At 41.8% G+C, this 6,980-nt stretch overlaps 1 long non-coding RNA gene across 1 annotated transcript; it reads left to right on the top strand.

Annotated features, from left to right (window-relative positions):
* Nucleotides 1-2,621: 2,621 nt before the first annotated feature.
* LOC121572697 lies at nucleotides 2,622-5,155 on the top strand. The gene is made up of 3 exons (XR_006001894.1): nucleotides 2,622-2,957; nucleotides 4,798-4,849; nucleotides 5,011-5,155. It is a non-coding gene; the product is annotated as an uncharacterized LOC121572697 (long non-coding RNA).
* The last annotated feature ends 1,825 nt before the right edge of the window (nucleotides 5,156-6,980 follow it).

The following is a 6,980-nucleotide window of genomic DNA, read 5'->3' as shown; positions in this document are numbered from 1 at the left end:
GTAGGGTTTTTGATGTTTTTGAAAGATGGGCAGGGACTCTGCTGTCCTAGCATCAGCGGAAAGCTGCTTCCACCATTGGGTGCCAGAACAGAGTGCTCGGGTTGGGTTTGAGCATAGCCTCAAGGTAGGGAGGAGCAGTTCCCCTTGCTGCTCCTGTAACAGTGTTGCTTCCTTCCCTTACCTTGCCCAAACCTGGGCTCGAACCAGGGACCTTCTGAACACATTGACAACAGTCACCCTCAAAGTATCGTTACCTATAGCTCCACAAAAGCCTTGGCACTTGCAGAGCAAGGGTAACAACTACTTCAAGGTCTCAGAGCGAGTGACGTCACCGTTTGAAACGCTACTAACTAGCTAGCCATTTCACACCGGTTACACTCCGTAGACAAGCACCATGGTCTTGTAGTGGATCCGAGCTTCGACAGGGAAGGGGGAGCGGGGTGACATGAGAGAACTATGAGACATGAGAGATGAGCGAATCTAGCCATTTGAAAGACAATAGTAAGGAATTTCTGTAATCTAAAATTCGGCATGCCACCTTCCAGCTAACCCCAGCCAGCTAGAGGCAGCAAGCTGTTTTGGTTGTTTATATAAATACCTTACATTTATTGTGATTTTAATTTGATTTGATTTATTTGCCAATTTAAAAACACAATACAACCACACATGGACATAGTGCATTTATAATCATTGAGGATGACACCAAAAAGTGATACACCTAATAATTTACAGTTTAAGTAGATTAATTATCTATTGATTATGCCCCAAAATAGCCTACATTTAATCCATTGATTTTAATATACTATATTTTTGAGGCAATACAAACGTTTACTTTCTAGCAATAAATACCACTCCTTAAACCGCCTCACCCACTTGAAGAAAAGTGTTGATCTTTACGTACAGTAGGTGGCGGCAACTCTTAAACACCACAGAAGAAGCCGAAAAGCCTCAACAGGAAGTTATCTTTGTTACCATCCTCCATTGAGTTTTCAAACCTGTCTTTGATACGTAGCTTTTCAGAAAGAAAATTCCACAGGCAGGTTGCGGGTTGGCAGGACTGGCTGATGTCACTTTCGGGAAACCGGAATGCTTACAGACACTACTCTCAGATGCAGAGAAGCCCACAATTTTGCAAGCATGGAGAGTCCAGAAAGCCAAACAAGTAAATTGGGTTAAGGAACAGAATATTGGGTATTGGAGAAAGGCCATCAGTGCGTGTTCTGCAAACAATACAGTGGATGAAGGCGCGGCACGAGCGAGGTGAACGGATAGATGTGGTTATGGACAGTGAGGAAGAAGAAGAGCTGAGTGCAGAGGGAAGATGTGTGTTGAGGAAGAATGGCGCCAAGTACAAACAGTACTCTGTTGTCTTTAATGGCTCAGAAATTAAACCTGACTGGAGTGCAGATGAATTACCTGCGGTGGCAGGTGTGGTGAAGACCTCCGAGTCCGACCCTCGCCCGATGGTCATGCAAAGGATGATTCTGGCCCAGTGGGAGTGGATTCCTACCTTTTGGCTGACCCATATGTAGGCTGGGTAGAAAGTAAGTTGGGTACTGTTAAATCGGTGGTCGCTCGAAGTGCGCTTGTGATGATTTTCTGTGTTTATTCCGCCCAGAGGGAGTGGACGTTTCGCGTTATGTGCCTCGGGACAAGATCTGTGACTTGCTTTGCTGTCCAGAGCAGGGCACCTTTGAAAGGAGTGATTACTGGCGTGGCGTTAAGTTCTGAGGTGAAGCAACTGAAATTGATGATTCCCTGTGTCTGTGACGCCCGCCGTTTGGTGCGACGCAGACCCGGTGGCGAGCGTGGTGAAACTGAGAAGACACTGTCTGTCCTTTTGAGTTTTTAAGTAGAGTCTTTACCTGACAAAGTCATGTTAGGGTATGTAAGTTATCCCATGAGAGCTTTTGTGATGAACCCACTAAGCTGTTTCAGATGCCAATCTTATGGTCAAGTTGCAGCAGTGTGTAGGAGGGAGATTCCGAGATGTGAGAAGTGTGCAGGAGGGCATGGGACATAGGAATGTGTAGTATTGGTGGAAAAAACGGTGTATGTCAATTGTGGGGGTGCCCGGTGCGAGAGAGACAGGTTGAGGATGCCAGGGTCAGAGTAGAACAGAAGTTGTCATATGCTGAGGCAGTGAAGAGAGAAGAGGATGATGGGTCAACAGTGAGTAGTAGGCCTAGGCAAATACAGAGTGGTACGAATTAGTGCTTCAGTAAGGTTGGCTTCTTAACATTCATTGCCATGGTCATCAACTGTACCACAGAAATGGAACATAAATCACAGAAAATAGATGTTGTGGTGGCAGCTGCAGAGAAGCACTTGGGTATAAAAGGTTTTACTGCAGAAGAGTTACAAGGTGTGTTGAACCAAGGAGTCCCACCCTCCCAGGCCGTCGGCCTGGTGTAGGATCAGTTAGAGTCAAATTAGTGGAATGGGGTGTTTTTTAATGAAATAGTGGTATATAGGTGGAGGGTTAGTTGGTGGTGCAATTTTTTCCCTTTCCTCCTTCCTTTTCATTTTTGTATCAGAAAATGTAACGTGCTCGACCACACACTCCCGCACAGTAGGTGGCAGCATACACAAACAATGTGTGAACGCCATGATACCAAAGAAGAAGAAGAAAATTCCACAGGCTTTTGGAATTAAAGAACAGTTGAATTGTTTGTATTTATCACCACCAAATGTTTTGAACGATAATACACTAGCGGCACCCATTCAGTCAATATAGATAGATGGAGCACCAATTTGCTAGCCTGGATTTGTAATTATGCATGTAGATACAAGACTGTGCCAGTGGATCATTCGCTGGAGACAATATAACGTGTTAGCTAGCTGGCTAGCTAGTTTTATTTTATTATTTTTCAAACCAACGCTTTTTAACATTTTTTGAGTTTTTAGTTCTCATCTGTTCATGCACCAGATTAGAATGCAAAGTTTTGTTTGCTCAAGTAAGTAACATTACTACTTTCCTTCGTTGATAGTACTTTTACTTGTGTGACGTTAACGTCAATGAGCACTATAACGTAACTTAGCTAACTAGCCTAGCTAGTTAATGTTTTTTTTCTTCTGTTTTTTTCTTGGGGGTAGATCAGCTTAATATTGCAGATAGATTGTAACTTCCATCAATGTAATTGTCTGCATCACTTCCAATCCCCCATGTTTTTTATATATATACTCCCCTTTATTACTTTTCAACCCCGCCATCCTTTCCCTACTTGGGGTAAATTAGTGAACAACAATTCTTAGGCCTCTACTTCCAGCTTATACTTACTATCTACATTTTATGGACACAGTCAATTTTACAATAATTATATTTTGTTTGTTTTTGCTCCTGAACTTCTTCTACTCTCAACCTCTCCGATCATTTTCATGATGTCCATCCGGTTTGCTTCTATATGCCATATCTTTCTAACAGTGCTCTTTCCCAAAAGCTCCCAACATACAACCTATATACTTATTATGGACACAGTATGCTTACATTATTAGTTATCTTGTTATTATTTGTTGTTATTTGTTATTAGTCCCATCCTTCAACGCCATTCAACACCTCCCATCTATCTCTTAACACCATCCATATAGGATTTCAATTTGCCATATATATTTCAACTGTACTGTGATGTTTTACAAAAGTTCTGAACCTTTGCTTCTACAGATTGTGAATTAAAAATAAACACTTTTGCTAAAAGTATTATTATATTATTGATCGATTGACTATTGTGGGAAATTATTATCTTATATTTTAGATGTGCTGTTAGCTTAATAAGAAAGCATTAATGATTAAACATAAAAGGTTTGTACTGTACTGTACTGAAATTGTTTAACCTAACAAGCTGTGATTAATGTGAGGAGCTGTTAGGGAGTAGGGGGTGATAAGGCTTGTGACTCACTTACACAAACACTGCCTCTTTGTTGAACTGTCCAATTACATAGGTACAAAGAGTACAGTTAGAGTGGGAAAGTACAGGAAAACTGTGTCTATGGGTGCTGACTCTCTGGACAAGCTGCAGATAACAACTTATGCCTGGCAACAGTGAAGCGCCAAGGGGCTGGGACCAGCCTGTATGCCAACGATAGGCTGAGTAAGTCTAAACCACGCTCAGTCTCTACTCTGATAGGCCAGCAGGGAGCGGGAACTATCTCTGTCAGAGTATTTAAAGAAGAACTTATAACAATGGACCAGTTCTCTGTCTGCCCTGCGTGGTATTTCAGTGAGCCCGTATACGAACTCTCATACTTACCATTTAAGCATTTGCATTAATAAATACTAGACTAACTTGGATACTTTGTAATGACCTCTTTTGTTCCCAATACCAGATTTGAATTGACGCAACTTATCACTAGCTAATTAATGTTACTTGGCTAGCTAGCTTGCTAACGTTAGATGGCTTGCTAACTTTAACTAACTAGCAAGCTAGAAACATGAACTTGGCCGTTGCTAGCTAGCTAAATGATGATAAATACTGTTAAGTTGGCTAGTTTGCTAGCCGAGTTACTTAGCTAGCTAGCTTGCTAACGTTAGATGGTTTGCTAGCTAACAACATTGACTAATGTTATATGTAGCTACATTCAGAGGAGAGAAAAAAACTTTATTAATGTACCTAATCTAGTATGTCGTTCAATTAGGGCAATGACCAGCCCAAACATTGTATTCACCACAGCACCATGTGGATGTGATAGCCATGGAGGTTTGCAACATTACATTTACTTAGCCAAGATGAGACTTTGTCTATCTTTTCTTTCTTGCACAGTATTTACTTTGTTTCAATGTAAAGTTATTGTATCAAACAGTGCCAGGAGTGAGACACTACAACGGTGCCAAGTTTGGGCCTCAGACATGAAGGTAAGAACATAACTGTTACCAACTTTAAATGTAAATACTTATTGGAAATGTCTGCCATCTGCCTTTACAGACTGTCACAATAAATGTATATAAAATATAGGGGGTGGGGGAGAGATATACTGTATGTTAACATAGTGTGTCATTTCTAAAACGTTTTCTAGCTTAGGTTTCTGGCTGTAATGACCCTGAAGTCGACAGTGTGGCAGATGCTACCTTGCATTCTGTCAAACCATCTTGCCATCTCCAAAACCTGGACTGGGGCAGGGGATAAGGCCTGGTTCAGGGACTTGTTTCTGAAGACCATTCTTCACAGTAAGTTTTGATATGGTTAAATATGTTACACTTGTTTTCTCTACTTTTAAGTAAATTCCTAAACTCGTGTAAGTCCATGTGCGAGTCAAATGTAACACAATGTCCTTTCATTGTGTATAGGAGCCATTCGGAATAATATAATAATATGCCATTTAGCAGACGCTTTTATCCAAAGCGACTTACAGTCATGCGTGCATACATTTTTTTTTGTGTATGGGTGGTCCCGGGGATCGAACCCACTACCTTGGCGTTACAAGCGCCGTGCTCTACCAACTGAGCTACTTCCGTAACCCGTGGCATCCCGTGGCATCCTGGGTTACGGAAGAACCCTGTAACCCAGGATGCCACGGATTAGGCGGTCCAGATTCAGGTCACCCGTTACCTGGAGTCGGAGGCTTACAGGGGAGAGGGATCCACTGCAGTGAGGGCCAACATCAAGTTTCTGACCACCTGTCTCAAAGCCAGCCAGCCTCTGCCCCCAAGCCACAAGACTGTTGCAACAGCTCAACCCTGGGCTGGATACTGCACCCTACCACAGACTTACCATTTATTCATACACTGAAATCACTTTTGTCTACAGGACCAATGCAGTAGTTATGCCACCTTACCGCACAACTAATTTATATACAGTACTTTCATATAATTAAATGCTGCTACAGCATTGTACTCATTGAACTCTCTATGCACATGAGAAAACAATGTCTATAGCCAACTATATCCCTATAGGCTTATGTTCTTTTATCTGCATGCCTCTTGTACTTGATTTGGTTTATTTAGTATTTTTATCAGTATGTTATATATTTACAATGTCACTTATTTGATTGCTTTCCTATGTTACTTATTTAATTACTATATCACTTTTGTCGCCATTTCACTGTGTGAGAAGCCTGTACATTAGATTTGACTGGATTTGATATATTTTTTTATTTCACCTTTATTTAACCAGGTAGGCCAGTTGAGAACAAGTTCTCATTTACAACTGCGACCTGGCCAAGATAAAGCAAAGCAGTGCGATAAACACAACAACACAGAGTTACATATGGGGTAAACAAAACATAAAGTCAAAAATACAACAGAAAATATATATACAGTGTGTGCGAATGTAGTAAGTTATGGAGGTAAGGCAATAAACAGGCCATAGTGCAAAGTAGTTACAATTTAGTATTAACACTGGAATGATAGATGTGCAAAAGATGATGTGCAAATAGAGATACTGGGGTGCAAATTATCAAAATAAATAACAATATGGGGATGAGGTAGTTTGGTGGGCTAATTTCAGAAAGGCTGTGTACAGGTGCAGTGATCGGTAAGCTGCTCTGACAACTGACGCTTAAAGTTAGTGAGGGAGATAAGAGTCTCCAGCTTCAGAGATTTTTGCAGCTCGTTCCAGTCATTGGCAGCAGAGAACTGGAAGGAATGGCGGCCAAAGGAGGTGTTGGCTTTGGGGATGACCAGTGAGATATACCTGCTGGAGCGCAGACTACGGGTGGGTGTTGCTATGGTTACCAGTGAGCTAAGATAAGACAGGGATTTGCCTAGCAGTGATTTATAGATGACCTGGAGCCAGTGGTTTTGGCGACGAATATGTAGTGAGGGCCAGCCAACAAGAGCGTACAGGACACAATGGTGGGTAGTATATGGGGCTTTGGTGACAAAACGGATGGCACTGTGATAGACTACATCCAATTTGCTGAGTAGAGTGTTGGAGGCTATTTTGTAAATGACATCGCCGAAGTCAAGGATCGGTAGGATAGTACATTTTACGAGGGCATGTTTGGCAGCATGAGTGAAGGAGGATTTGTTGAGAAATAGGAAGCCG

This window comes from Coregonus clupeaformis, chromosome 8, assembly GCF_020615455.1.
Source record: "Coregonus clupeaformis isolate EN_2021a chromosome 8, ASM2061545v1, whole genome shotgun sequence".
Taxonomy (NCBI): domain Eukaryota; kingdom Metazoa; phylum Chordata; class Actinopteri; order Salmoniformes; family Salmonidae; genus Coregonus; species Coregonus clupeaformis.
The sequence above is the reverse complement of the archived record's forward strand: the minus strand, read 5'-3'. Positions and strand labels throughout refer to the sequence as shown.